We start from the raw sequence: 13231 nt of genomic DNA, 5'->3' as shown, positions 1-13231 counted from the left end.
GTGCTCTAAGATTTTATTGCATTCCTTTAATTTATGTTCAAGCTATCATGCTCAAATTTGAAGTGCAGTGAATCATTAAATCAAACTATCTGTTAGTTTTTATTGCATCACTTTAATTTACTTTCAAGCTGACATGCTCAATTGTGAAGTGCAGTGATTAATAAAAAAAACTATCTGTTAGCACCTGGGAATAGCAGATGCTGTAGGTATTTGTTGCATCACTTTAATTTACTTTCAAGCTGACATGCTTCTATGTGCAGTGCACAGAATAAATAGAAATCTTTTTGCACCAGGGAATAGCAGGTGCTGTAAGATTTTATTGCATCCCTTTAATTTATGTTCAAGCTATCATGCTCAAATTTGAAGTGCAGTGAATCATTAAGTCAAACTATCTGTTAGCACCTGGGAATAGCAGATGCTGTAGGTATTTGTTGCATCACTTTAATTTACTCTGCAACTGACATGCTTCTATCTGAAGTGCACAGATTAAATAGAAATCTTTTTGCACCAGGGAATAGCAGGTGCTGTAAGATTTTATTGTATCCCTTTAATTTATGTTCAGGCTTTCAGGCTCAAATTTGAAGTGCAGTGAATCATTAAATCAAACTATCTGTTAGCACCTGGGAATAGCAGATGCTGTAAGTTTTTATTGCATCACTTTAATTTACTCTCCAACTGACATGCGTGAATGTGAAGTGCAGTGATTAATAAAAAATCTGTCTGTTAGTGCCTCTGAATCCCAGATGTTGTAAGCTTTTATTGCATCATTTTAATTTACTTTCAAGCTAACATTCTAGAATGTCAAGTGCAGTGATTAAATAAAAAAAATTGTCAGATTGGTCTTTGATCTTATTTGCTATGAATAGGCAATTAGAGTAAGTGTTTAACGCTTACGGCCACACCAGTTTGAGAACGCCCAATCTCATCTGACCTTTGAAACTAAGCAAATTTGGACCTGGATAGTACTGAGGTGGGACCCTACCTAGGAATACCAGCTGCTGTAGGCTTTTCTTGCATCACTTTAATTTACTTTCAAGCTGACATGCTCAAATGTGAAGTGCAGTGATTAATAAAAAAAACTATCTGTTAGCACCTGGGAATAGCAGATGCTGTAGGTATTTGTTGCATCACTATAATTTACTCTGCAACTGACATGCTTCTATGTGAAGTGCATAGATTAAATAGAAATCTTTTTGCACCAGGGAATAGCAGGTGCTCTAAGATTTTATTGCATTCCTTTAATTTATGTTCAAGCTATCATGCTCAAATTTGAAGTGCAGTGAATCATTAAATCAAACTATCTGTTAGTTTTTATTGCATCACTTTAATTCACTTTCAAGCTGACATGCTTAATTGTGAAGTGCAGTGATTAATAAAAAAAACTGTCTGTTAGCACCTGGGAATAGCAGATGCTGTAGGTATTTGTTGCATCACTTTAATTTACTTTCAAGCTGACATGCTTCTATGTGCAGTGCACAGAATAAATAGAAATCTTTTTGCACCAGGGAATAGCAGGTGCTGTAAGATTTTATTGCATCCCTTTAATTTATGTTCAAGCTATCATGCTCAAATTTGAAGTGCAGTGAATCATTAAGTCAAACTATCTGTTAGCAACTGGGAATAGCAGATGCTGTAGGTATTTGTTGCATCACTTTAATTTATGTTCAAGCTATCATGCTCAAATTTGAAGTGCAGTGAATCATTAAATCAAACTATCTGTTAGCACCTGGGAATAGCAGATGCTGTAGGTATTTGTTGCATCACTTTAATTTACTCTGCAACTGACATGCTTCTATCTGAAGTGCACAGATTAAATAGAAATCTTTTTGCACCAGGGAATAGCAGGTGCTGTAAGATTTTATTGTATCCCTTTAATTTATGTTCAGGCTTTCAGGCTCAAATTTGAAGTGCAGTGAATCATTAAATCAAACTATCTGTTAGCACCTGGGAATAGCAGATGCTGTAAGTTTTTATTGCATCACTTTAAATTACTCTCCAACTGACATTCGTGAATGTGAAGTGCAGTGATTAATAAAAAATCTGTCTGTTAGTGCCTCTGAATACCAGATGTTTTAAGCTTTTATTGCATCATTTTATTTTCCTTTCATGCTAACATTCTAGAATATCAAGTGCAGTGATTAATAAAAAAAATTGTCATATTGGTCTTTGATCATATTTACTATGAATAGGCAATTTGAGTAACTGTTTAAGGCTTACGGCCACACTAGTTTGAGAACGCCCAATCTCATCTGACCTTTGAAGCTAAGCAAATTTGGACTTGGATAGTACTGAGGTGGGACCCTACCTAGGAATACCAGCTGCTGTAGGCTTTTCTTGCATCACTTTAATTTACATTCAAGCTGACATGCTCAAATGTGAAGTGCACTGATTAATAGAAAAAATTATCTGTTAGCACCTGGGAATAGCAGCTGCTGTAGGCTTTTCTTGCATCACTTTAATTTACTTTCAAGCTGACATGCTCAAATGTGAAGTGCAGTGATTAATACTAAAAACTAGCTGTTAGCACCTGGGAATAGCATATGCTGTAGGTATTTGTTGCATCACTTTAATTTACTCTGCAACTGACATGCTTCTATGTGAAGTGCACAGATTAAATAGAAATCCTTTTGCACCAGGGAATAGCAGGTGCTTTAAGATTTTATTGCATCCCTTTAATTTATGTTCAGGCTATCATGCTCAAATTTGAAGTGCAGTGAATCATTATATCAAACTATATGTTAGCACCTGGGAATAGCAGATGCTGTAGGTATTTGTTGCATCACTTTAATTTACTCTGCAACTGACATGCTTCTATGTGAAGTGCATAGATTAAATAGAAATCTTTTTGCACCAGGGAATAGCAGGTGCTCTAAGATTTTATTGCATTCCTTTAATTTATGTTCAAGCTATCATGCTCAAATTTGAAGTGCAGTGAATCATTAATTCAAACTATCTGTTAGTTTTTATTGCATCACTTTAATTTACTTTCAAGCTGACATGCTTCTATGTGCAGTGCACAGAATAAATAGAAATCTTTTTGCACCAGGGAATAGCAGGTGCTGTAAGATTTTATTGCATCCCTTTAATTTATGTTCAAGCTATCATGCTCAAATTTGAAGTGCAGTGAATCATTAAGTCAAACTATCTGTTAGCAACTGGGAATAGCAGATGCTTTAGGTATTTGTTGCATCACTTTAATTTATGTTCAAGCTATCATGCTCAAATTTGAAGTGCAGTGAATCATTAAATCAAACTATCTGTTAGCACCTGGGAATAGCAGATGCTGTAGGTATTTGTTGCATCAATTTAATTTACTCTGCAACTGACATGCTTCTATCTGAAGTGCACAGATTAAATAGAAATCTTTTTGCACCAGGGAATAGCAGGTGCTGTAAGATTTTATTGTATCCCTTTAATTTATGTTCAGGCTATCAGGCTCAAATTTGAAGTGCAGTGAATCATTAAATCAAACTATCTGTTAGCACCTGGGAATAGCAGATGCTGTAAGTTTTTATTGCATCACTTTAATTTACTCTCCAACTGACATGCGTGAATGTGACGTGCAGTGATTAATAAAAAATCTGTCTGTTAGTGCCTCTGAATCCCAGATGTTGTAAGCTTTTATTGCATCATTTTAATTTACTTTCAAGCTAACATTCTAGAATGTCAAGTGCAGTGATTAAATAAAAAAAATTGTCAGATTGGTCTTTGATCATATTTGCTATGAATAGGCAATTAGAGTAAGTGTTTAAGGCTTACGGCCACACCAGTTTGAGAACGCCCAATCTCATCTGACCTTTGAAACTAAGCAAATTTGGACCTGGATAGTACTGAGGTGGGACCCTACCTAGGAATACCAGCTGCTGTAGGCTTTTCTTGCATCACTTTAATTTACTTTCAAGCTGACATGCTCAAATGGGAAGTGCAGTGATTAATAAAAAAAACTATCTGTTAGCACCTGGGAATAGCAGATGCTGTAGGTATTTGTTGCATCACTTTAATTTACTCTGCAACTGACATGCTTCTATGTGAAGTGCATAGATTAAATAGAAATCTTTTTGCACCAGGGAATAGCAGGTGCTCTAAGATTTTATTGCATTCCTTTAATTTATGTTCAAGCTATCATGCTCAAATTTGAAGTGCAGTGAATCATTAAATCAAACTATCTGTTAGTTTTTATTGCATCACTTTAATTTACTTTCAAGCTGACATGCTCAATTGTGAAGTGCAGTGATTAATAAAAAAAACTATCTGTTAGCACCTGGGAATAGCAGATGCTGTAGGTATTTGTTGCATCACTTTAATTTACTTTCAAGCTGACATGCTTCTATGTGCAGTGCACAGAATAAATAGAAATCTTTTTGCACCAGGGAATAGCAGGTGCTGTAAGATTTTATTGCATCCCTTTAATTTATGTTCAAGCTATCATGCTCAAATTTGAAGTGCAGTGAATCATTAAGTCAAACTATCTGTTAGCAACTGGGAATAGCAGATGCTGTAGGTATTTGTTGCATCACTTTAATTTATGTTCAAGCTATCATGCTCAAATTTGAAGTGCAGTGAATCATTAAATCAAACTATCTGTTAGCACCTGGGAATAGCAGATGCTGTAGGTATTTGTTGCATCACTTTAATTTACTCTGCAACTGACATGCTTCTATGTGAAGTGCATAGATTAAATAGAAATCTTTTTGCACCAGGGAATAGCAGGTGCTCTAAGATTTTATTGCATTCCTTTAATTTATGTTCAAGCTATCATGCTCAAATTTGAAGTGCAGTGAATCATTAAATCAAACTATCTGTTAGTTTTTATTGCATCACTTTAATTCACTTTCAAGCTGACATGCTTAATTGTGAAGTGCAGTGATTAATAAAAAAAACTGTCTGTTAGCACCTGGGAATAGCAGATGCTGTAGGTATTTGTTGCATCACTTTAATTTACTTTCAAGCTGACATGCTTCTATGTGCAGTGCACAGAATAAATAGAAATCTTTTTGCACCAGGGAATAGCAGGTGCTGTAAGATTTTATTGCATCCCTTTAATTTATGTTCAAGCTATCATGCTCAAATTTGAAGTGCAGTGAATCATTAAGTCAAACTATCTGTTAGCAACTGGGAATAGCAGATGCTGTAGGTATTTGTTGCATCACTTTAATTTATGTTCAAGCTATCATGCTCAAATTTGAAGTGCAGTGAATCATTAAATCAAACTATCTGTTAGCACCTGGGAATAGCAGATGCTGTAGGTATTTGTTGCATCACTTTAATTTACTCTGCAACTGACATGCTTCTATCTGAAGTGCACAGATTAAATAGAAATCTTTTTGCACCAGGGAATAGCAGGTGCTGTAAGATTTTATTGTATCCCTTTAATTTATGTTCAGGCTTTCAGGCTCAAATTTGAAGTGCAGTGAATCATTAAATCAAACTATCTGTTAGCACCTGGGAATAGCAGATGCTGTAAGTTTTTATTGCATCACTTTAGTTTACTCTCCAACTGACATGCGTGAATGTGAAGTGCAGTGATTAATAAAAAATCTGTCTGTTAGTGCCTCTGAATCCCAGATGTTGTAAGCTTTTATTGCATCATTTTAATTTACTTTCAAGCTAACATTCTAGAATGTCAAGTGCAGTGATTAAATAAAAAAAATTGTCAGATTGGTCTTTGATCATATTTGCTATGAATAGGCAATTAGAGTAAGTGTTTAACGCTTACGGCCACACCAGTTTGAGAACGCCCAATCTCATCTGACCTTTGAAACTAAGCAAATTTGGACCTGGATAGTACTGAGGTGGGACCCTACCTAGGAATACCAGCTGCTGTAGGCTTTTCTTGCATCACTTTAATTTACTTTCAAGCTGACATGCTCAAATGTGAGGTGCAGTGATTAATAAAAAAAACTATCTGTTAGCACCTGGGAATAGCAGATGCTGTAGGTATTTGTTGCATCACTTTAATTTACTCTGCAACTGACATGCTTCTATGTGAAGTGCATAGATTAAATAGAAATCTTTTTGCACCAGGGAATAGCAGGTGCTCTAAGATTTTATTGCATTCCTTTAATTTATGTTCAAGCTATCATGCTCAAATTTGAAGTGCAGTGAATCATTAAATCAAACTATCTGTTAGTTTTTATTGCATCACTTTAATTCACTTTCAAGCTGACATGCTTAATTGTGAAGTGCAGTGATTAATAAAAAAAACTGTCTGTTAGCACCTGGGAATAGCAGATGCTGTAGGTATTTGTTGCATCACTTTAATTTACTTTCAAGCTGACATGCTTCTATGTGCAGTGCACAGAATAAATAGAAATCTTTTTGCACCAGGGAATAGCAGGTGCTGTAAGATTTTATTGCATCCCTTTAATTTATGTTCAAGCTATCATGCTCAAATTTGAAGTGCAGTGAATCATTAAGTCAAACTATCTGTTAGCAACTGGGAATAGCAGATGCTGTAGGTATTTGTTGCATCACTTTAATTTATGTTCAAGCTATCATGCTCAAATTTGAAGTGCAGTGAATCATTAAATCAAACTATCTGTTAGCACCTGGGAATAGCAGATGCTGTAGGTATTTGTTGCATCACTTTAATTTACTCTGCAACTGACATGCTTCTATCTGAAGTGCACAGATTAAATAGAAATCTTTTTGCACCAGGGAATAGCAGGTGCTGTAAGATTTTATTGTATCCCTTTAATTTATGTTCAGGCTTTCAGGCTCAAATTTGAAGTGCAGTGAATCATTAAATCAAACTATCTGTTAGCACCTGGGAATAGCAGATGCTGTAAGTTTTTATTGCATCACTTTAAATTACTCTCCAAATGACATTCGTGAATGTGAAGTGCAGTGATTAATAAAAAATCTGTCTGTTAGTGCCTCTGAATACCAGATGTTTTAAGCTTTTATTGCATCATTTTATTTTCCTTTCATGCTAACATTCTAGAATATCAAGTGCAGTGATTAATAAAAAAAATTGTCATATTGGTCTTTGATCATATTTACTATGAATAGGCAATTTGAGTAACTGTTTAAGGCTTACGGCCACACTAGTTTGAGAACGCCCAATCTCATCTGACCTTTGAAGCTAAGCAAATTTGGACTTGGATAGTACTGAGGTGGGACCCTACCTAGGAATACCAGCTGCTGTAGGCTTTTCTTGCATCACTTTAATTTACATTCAAGCTGACATGCTCAAATGTGAAGTGCACTGATTAATAGAAAAAATTATCTGTTAGCACCTGGGAATAGCAGCTGCTGTAGGCTTTTCTTGCATCACTTTAATTTACTTTCAAGCTGACATGCTCAAATGTGAAGTGCAGTGATTAATACTAAAAACTAGCTGTTAGCACCTGGGAATAGCATATGCTGTAGGTATTTGTTGCATCACTTTAATTTACTCTGCAACTGACATGCTTCTATGTGAAGTGCACAGATTAAATAGAAATCCTTTTGCACCAGGGAATAGCAGGTGCTTTAAGATTTTATTGCATCCCTTTAATTTATGTTCAGGCTATCATGCTCAAATTTGAAGTGCAGTGAATCATTATATCAAACTATATGTTAGCACCTGGGAATAGCAGATGCTGTAGGTATTTGTTGCATCACTTTAATTTACTCTGCAACTGACATGCTTCTATGTGAAGTGCATAGATTAAATAGAAATCTTTTTGCACCAGGGAATAGCAGGTGCTCTAAGATTTTATTGCATTCCTTTAATTTATGTTCAAGCTATCATGCTCAAATTTGAAGTGCAGTGAATCATTAATTCAAACTATCTGTTAGTTTTTATTGCATCACTTTAATTTACTTTCAAGCTGACATGCTTCTATGTGCAGTGCACAGAATAAATAGAAATCTTTTTGCACCAGGGAATAGCAGGTGCTGTAAGATTTTATTGCATCCCTTTAATTTATGTTCAAGCTATCATGCTCAAATTTGAAGTGCAGTGAATCATTAAGTCAAACTATCTGTTAGCAACTGGGAATAGCAGATGCTTTAGGTATTTGTTGCATCACTTTAATTTATGTTCAAGCTATCATGCTCAAATTTGAAGTGCAGTGAATCATTAAATCAAACTATCTGTTAGCACCTGGGAATAGCAGATGCTGTAGGTATTTGTTGCATCAATTTAATTTACTCTGCAACTGACATGCTTCTATCTGAAGTGCACAGATTAAATAGAAATCTTTTTGCACCAGGGAATAGCAGGTGCTGTAAGATTTTATTGTATCCCTTTAATTTATGTTCAGGCTATCAGGCTCAAATTTGAAGTGCAGTGAATCATTAAATCAAACTATCTGTTAGCACCTGGGAATAGCAGATGCTGTAAGTTTTTATTGCATCACTTTAATTTACTCTCCAACTGACATGCGTGAATGTGACGTGCAGTGATTAATAAAAAATCTGTCTGTTAGTGCCTCTGAATCCCAGATGTTGTAAGCTTTTATTGCATCATTTTAATTTACTTTCAAGCTAACATTCTAGAATGTCAAGTGCAGTGATTAAATAAAAAAAATTGTCAGATTGGTCTTTGATCATATTTGCTATGAATAGGCAATTAGAGTAAGTGTTTAAGGCTTACGGCCACACCAGTTTGAGAACGCCCAATCTCATCTGACCTTTGAAACTAAGCAAATTTGGACCTGGATAGTACTGAGGTGGGACCCTACCTAGGAATACCAGCTGCTGTAGGCTTTTCTTGCATCACTTTAATTTACTTTCAAGCTGACATGCTCAAATGGGAAGTGCAGTGATTAATAAAAAAAACTATCTGTTAGCACCTGGGAATAGCAGATGCTGTAGGTATTTGTTGCATCACTTTAATTTACTCTGCAACTGACATGCTTCTATGTGAAGTGCATAGATTAAATAGAAATCTTTTTGCACCAGGGAATAGCAGGTGCTCTAAGATTTTATTGCATTCCTTTAATTTATGTTCAAGCTATCATGCTCAAATTTGAAGTGCAGTGAATCATTAAATCAAACTATCTGTTAGTTTTTATTGCATCACTTTAATTTACTTTCAAGCTGACATGCTCAATTGTGAAGTGCAGTGATTAATAAAAAAAACTATCTGTTAGCACCTGGGAATAGCAGATGCTGTAGGTATTTGTTGCATCACTTTAATTTACTTTCAAGTTGACATGCTTCTATGTGCAGTGCACAGAATAAATAGAAATCTTTTTGCACCAGGGAATAGCAGGTGCTGTAAGATTTTATTGCATCCCTTTAATTTATGTTCAAGCTATCATGCTCAAATTTGAAGTGCAGTGAATCATTAAGTCAAACTATCTGTTAGCAACTGGGAATAGCAGATGCTGTAGGTATTTGTTGCATCACTTTAATTTATGTTCAAGCTATCATGCTCAAATTTGAAGTGCAGTGAATCATTAAATCAAACTATCTGTTAGCACCTGGGAATAGCAGATGCTGTAGGTATTTGTTGCATCACTTTAATTTACTCTGCAACTGACATGCTTCTATCTGAAGTGCACAGATTAAATAGAAATCTTTTTGCACCAGGGAATAGCAGGTGCTCTAAGATTTTATTGCATTCCTTTAATTTATGTTCAAGCTATCATGCTCAAATTTGAAGTGCAGTGAATCATTAAATCAAACTATCTGTTAGTTTTTATTGCATCACTTTAATTTACTTTCAAGCTGACATGCTCAATTGTGAAGTGCAGTGATTAATAAAAAAAACTATCTGTTAGCACCTGGGAATAGCAGATGCTGTAGGTATTTGTTGCATCACTTTAATTTACTTTCAAGCTGACATGCTTCTATGTGCAGTGCACAGAATAAATAGAAATCTTTTTGCACCAGGGAATAGCAGGTGCTGTAAGATTTTATTGCATTCCTTTAATTTATGTTCAAGCTATCATGCTCAAATTTGAAGTGCAGTGAATCATTAAATCAAACTATCTGTTAGAACCTGCGAATAGCAGATGCTGTAAGTTTTTATTGCATCCCTTTAATTTATGTTCAGGCTAACATGTTTAAATTTGAAGTGCAGTGAATCATTAAATCAAACTATCTGTTAGCACCTGGGAATAGCAGATGCTGTAGGTATTTGTTGCATCACTTTAATTTACTCTGCAACTGACATGCTTCTATCTGAAGTGCACAGATTAAATAGAAATCTTTTTGCACCAGGGAATAGCAGGTGCTGTAAGATTTTATTGCATCCCTTTAATTTATGTTCAGGCTATCAGGCTCAAATTTGAAGTGCAGTGAATCATTAAATCAAACTATCTGTTAGCACCTGGGAATAGCAGATGCTGTAAGTTTTTATTGCATCACTTTAAATTACTCTCCAACTGACATTCGTGAATGTGAAGTGCAGTGATTAATAAAAAATCTGTCTGTTAGTGCCTCTGAATAACAGATTTTTTAAGCTTTTATTGCATCATTTTATTTTCCTTTCATGCTAACATTCTAGAATATCAAGTGCAGTGATTAATAAAAAAAATTGTCATATTGGTCTTTGATCATATTTACTATGAATAGGCAATTTGAGTAAGTGTTTAAGGCTTACGGCCACACTAGTTTGAGAACGCCCAATCTCATCTGACCTTTGAAGCTAAGCAAATTTGGACTTGGATAGTACTGAGGTGGGACCCTACCTAGGAATACCAGCTGCTGTAGGCTTTTCTTACATCACTTTAATTTACTTTCAAGCTGACATGCTCAAATGTGAAGTGCAGTGATTAATACTAAAAACTATCTGTTAGCACCTGGGAATAGCATATGCTGTAGGTATTTGTTGCATCACTTTAATTTACTCTGCAACTGACATGCTTCTATGTGAAGTGCATAGATTAAATAGAAATCTTTTTGCACCAGGGAATAGCAGGTGCTCTAAGATTTTATTGCATTCCTTTAATTTATGTTCAAGCTATCATGCTCAAATTTGAAGTGCAGTGAATCATTAAATCAAACTATCTGTTAGAACCTGCGAATAGCAGATGCTGTAAGTTTTTATTGCATCCCTTTAATTTATGTTCAGGCTATCATGCTCAAATTTGAAGTGCAGTGAATCATTAAATCAAACTATCTGTTAGCACCTGGGAATAGCAGATGCTGTAAGTTTTTATTGCATCACTTTAAATTACTCTCCAACTGACATTCGTGAATGTGAAGTGCAGTGATTAATAAAAAATCTGTCTGTTAGTGCCTCTGAATACCAGATGTTTTAAGCTTTTATTGCATCATTTTATTTTCCTTTCATGCTAACATTCTAGAATATCAAGTGCAGTGATTAATAAAAAAAATTGTCATATTGGTCTTTGATCATATTTACTATGAATAGGCAATTTGAGTAAGTGTTTAAGGCTTACGGCCACACTAGTTTGAGAACGCCCAATCTCATCTGACCTTTGAAGCTAAGCAAATTTGGACTTGGATAGTACTGAGGTGGGACCCTACCTAGGAATACCAGCTGCTGTAGGCTTTTCTTGCTTCACTTTAATTTACATTCAAGCTGACATGCTCAAATGTGAAGTGCACTGATTAATAGAAAAAATTATCTGTTAGCACCTGGGAATAGCAGCTGCTGTAGGCTTTTCTTGCATCACTTTAATTTACTTTCAAGCTGACATGCTCAAATGTGAAGTGCAGTGATTAATACTAAAAACTAGCTGTTAGCACCTGGGAATAGCATATGCTGTAGGTATTTGTTGCATCACTTTAATTTACTCTGCAACTGACATGCTTCTATGTGAAGTGCACAGATTAAATAGAAATCCTTTTGCACCAGGGAATAGCAGGTGCTTTAAGATTTTATTGCATCCCTTTAATTTATGTTCAGGCTATCATGCTCAAATTTGAAGTGCAGTGAATCATTATATCAAACTATCTGTTAGCACCTGGGAATAGCAGATGCTGTAGGTATTTGTTGCATCACTTTAATTTACTCTGCAACTGACATGCTTCTATGTGAAGTGCATAGATTAAATAGAAATCTTTTTGCACCAGGGAATAGCAGGTGCTCTAAGATTTTATTGCATTCCTTTAATTTATGTTCAAGCTATCATGCTCAAATTTGAAGTGCAGTGAATCATTAAATCAAACTATCTGTTAGTTTTTATTGCATCACTTTAATTTACTTTCAAGCTGACATGCTCAATTGTGAAGTGCAGTGATTAATAAAAAAAACTATCTGTTAGCACCTGGGAATAGCAGATGCTGTAGGTATTTGTTGCATCACTTTAATTTACTTTCAAGCTGACATGCTTCTATGTGCAGTGCACAGAATAAATAGAAATCTTTTTGCACCAGGGAATAGCAGGTGCTGTAAGATTTTATTGCATCCCTTTAATTTATGTTCAAGCTATCATGCTCAAATTTGAAGTGCAGTGAATCATTAAGTCAAACTATCTGTTAGCAACTGGGAATAGCAGATGCTTTAGGTATTTGTTGCATCACTTTAATTTATGTTCAAGCTATCATGCTCAAATTTGAAGTGCAGTGAATCATTAAATCAAACTATCTGTTAGCACCTGGGAATAGCAGATGCTGTAGGTATTTGTTGCATCACTTTAATTTACTCTGCAACTGACATGCTTCTATCTGAAGTGCACAGATTAAATAGAAATCTTTTTGCACCAGGGAATAGCAGGTGCTGTAAGATTTTATTGCATCCCTTTAATTTATGTTCAGGCTATCAGGCTCAAATTTGAAGTGCAGTGAATCATTAAATCAAACTATCTGTTAGCACCTGGGAATAGCAGATGCTGTAAGTTTTTATTGCATCACTTTAAATTACTCTCCAACTGACATTCGTGAATGTGAAGTGCAGTGATTAATAAAAAATCTGTCTGTTAGTGCCTCTGAATACCAGATTTTTTAAGCTTTTATTGCATCATTTTATTTTCCTTTCATGCTAACATTCTAGAATATCAAGTGCAGTGATTAATAAAAAAAATTGTCATATTGGTCTTTGATCATATTTACTATGAATAGGCAATTTGAGTAAGTGTTTAAGGCTTACGGCCACACTAGTTTGAGAACGCCCAATCTCATCTGACCTTTGAAGCTAAGCAAATTTGGACTTGGATAGTACTGAGGTGGGACCCTACCTAGGAATACCAGCTGCTGTAGGCTTTTCTTACATCACTTTAATTTACTTTCAAGCTGACATGCTCAAATGTGAAGTGCAGTGATTAATACTAAAAACTATCTGTTAGCACCTGGGAATAGCATATGCTGTAGGTATTTGTTGCATCACTTT

General features: G+C 35.2%; 9 pseudogenes; all 9 read left to right on the top strand.

Moving 5' to 3' along the window:
• Window positions 1–888: 888 nt before the first annotated feature.
• On the top strand, window positions 889–1007 carry LOC118240205 (annotated as a pseudogene).
• Window positions 1008–2211: 1204 nt separating this feature from the next.
• LOC118240167 lies at window positions 2212–2330 on the top strand (annotated as a pseudogene).
• Window positions 2331–3753: 1423 nt separating this feature from the next.
• Window positions 3754–3872, top strand: LOC118240204 (annotated as a pseudogene).
• A 1838-nt stretch (window positions 3873–5710) lies between these two features.
• Window positions 5711–5829, top strand: LOC118240203 (annotated as a pseudogene).
• Window positions 5830–7033: 1204 nt separating this feature from the next.
• LOC118240166 lies at window positions 7034–7152 on the top strand (annotated as a pseudogene).
• A 1423-nt stretch (window positions 7153–8575) lies between these two features.
• Window positions 8576–8694, top strand: LOC118240202 (annotated as a pseudogene).
• A 1837-nt stretch (window positions 8695–10531) lies between these two features.
• On the top strand, window positions 10532–10650 carry LOC118240165 (annotated as a pseudogene).
• A 683-nt stretch (window positions 10651–11333) lies between these two features.
• Window positions 11334–11452, top strand: LOC118240164 (annotated as a pseudogene).
• Window positions 11453–12985: 1533 nt separating this feature from the next.
• LOC118240163 lies at window positions 12986–13104 on the top strand (annotated as a pseudogene).
• The last annotated feature ends 127 nt before the right edge of the window (window positions 13105–13231 follow it).

The sequence above is a fragment of the Electrophorus electricus genome, chromosome 19 (assembly GCF_013358815.1).
Source record: "Electrophorus electricus isolate fEleEle1 chromosome 19, fEleEle1.pri, whole genome shotgun sequence".
In the NCBI taxonomy this organism is placed as follows: Eukaryota; Metazoa; Chordata; class Actinopteri; order Gymnotiformes; family Gymnotidae; genus Electrophorus; species Electrophorus electricus.
This window is presented reverse-complemented; position numbering and strand designations above follow the sequence as displayed.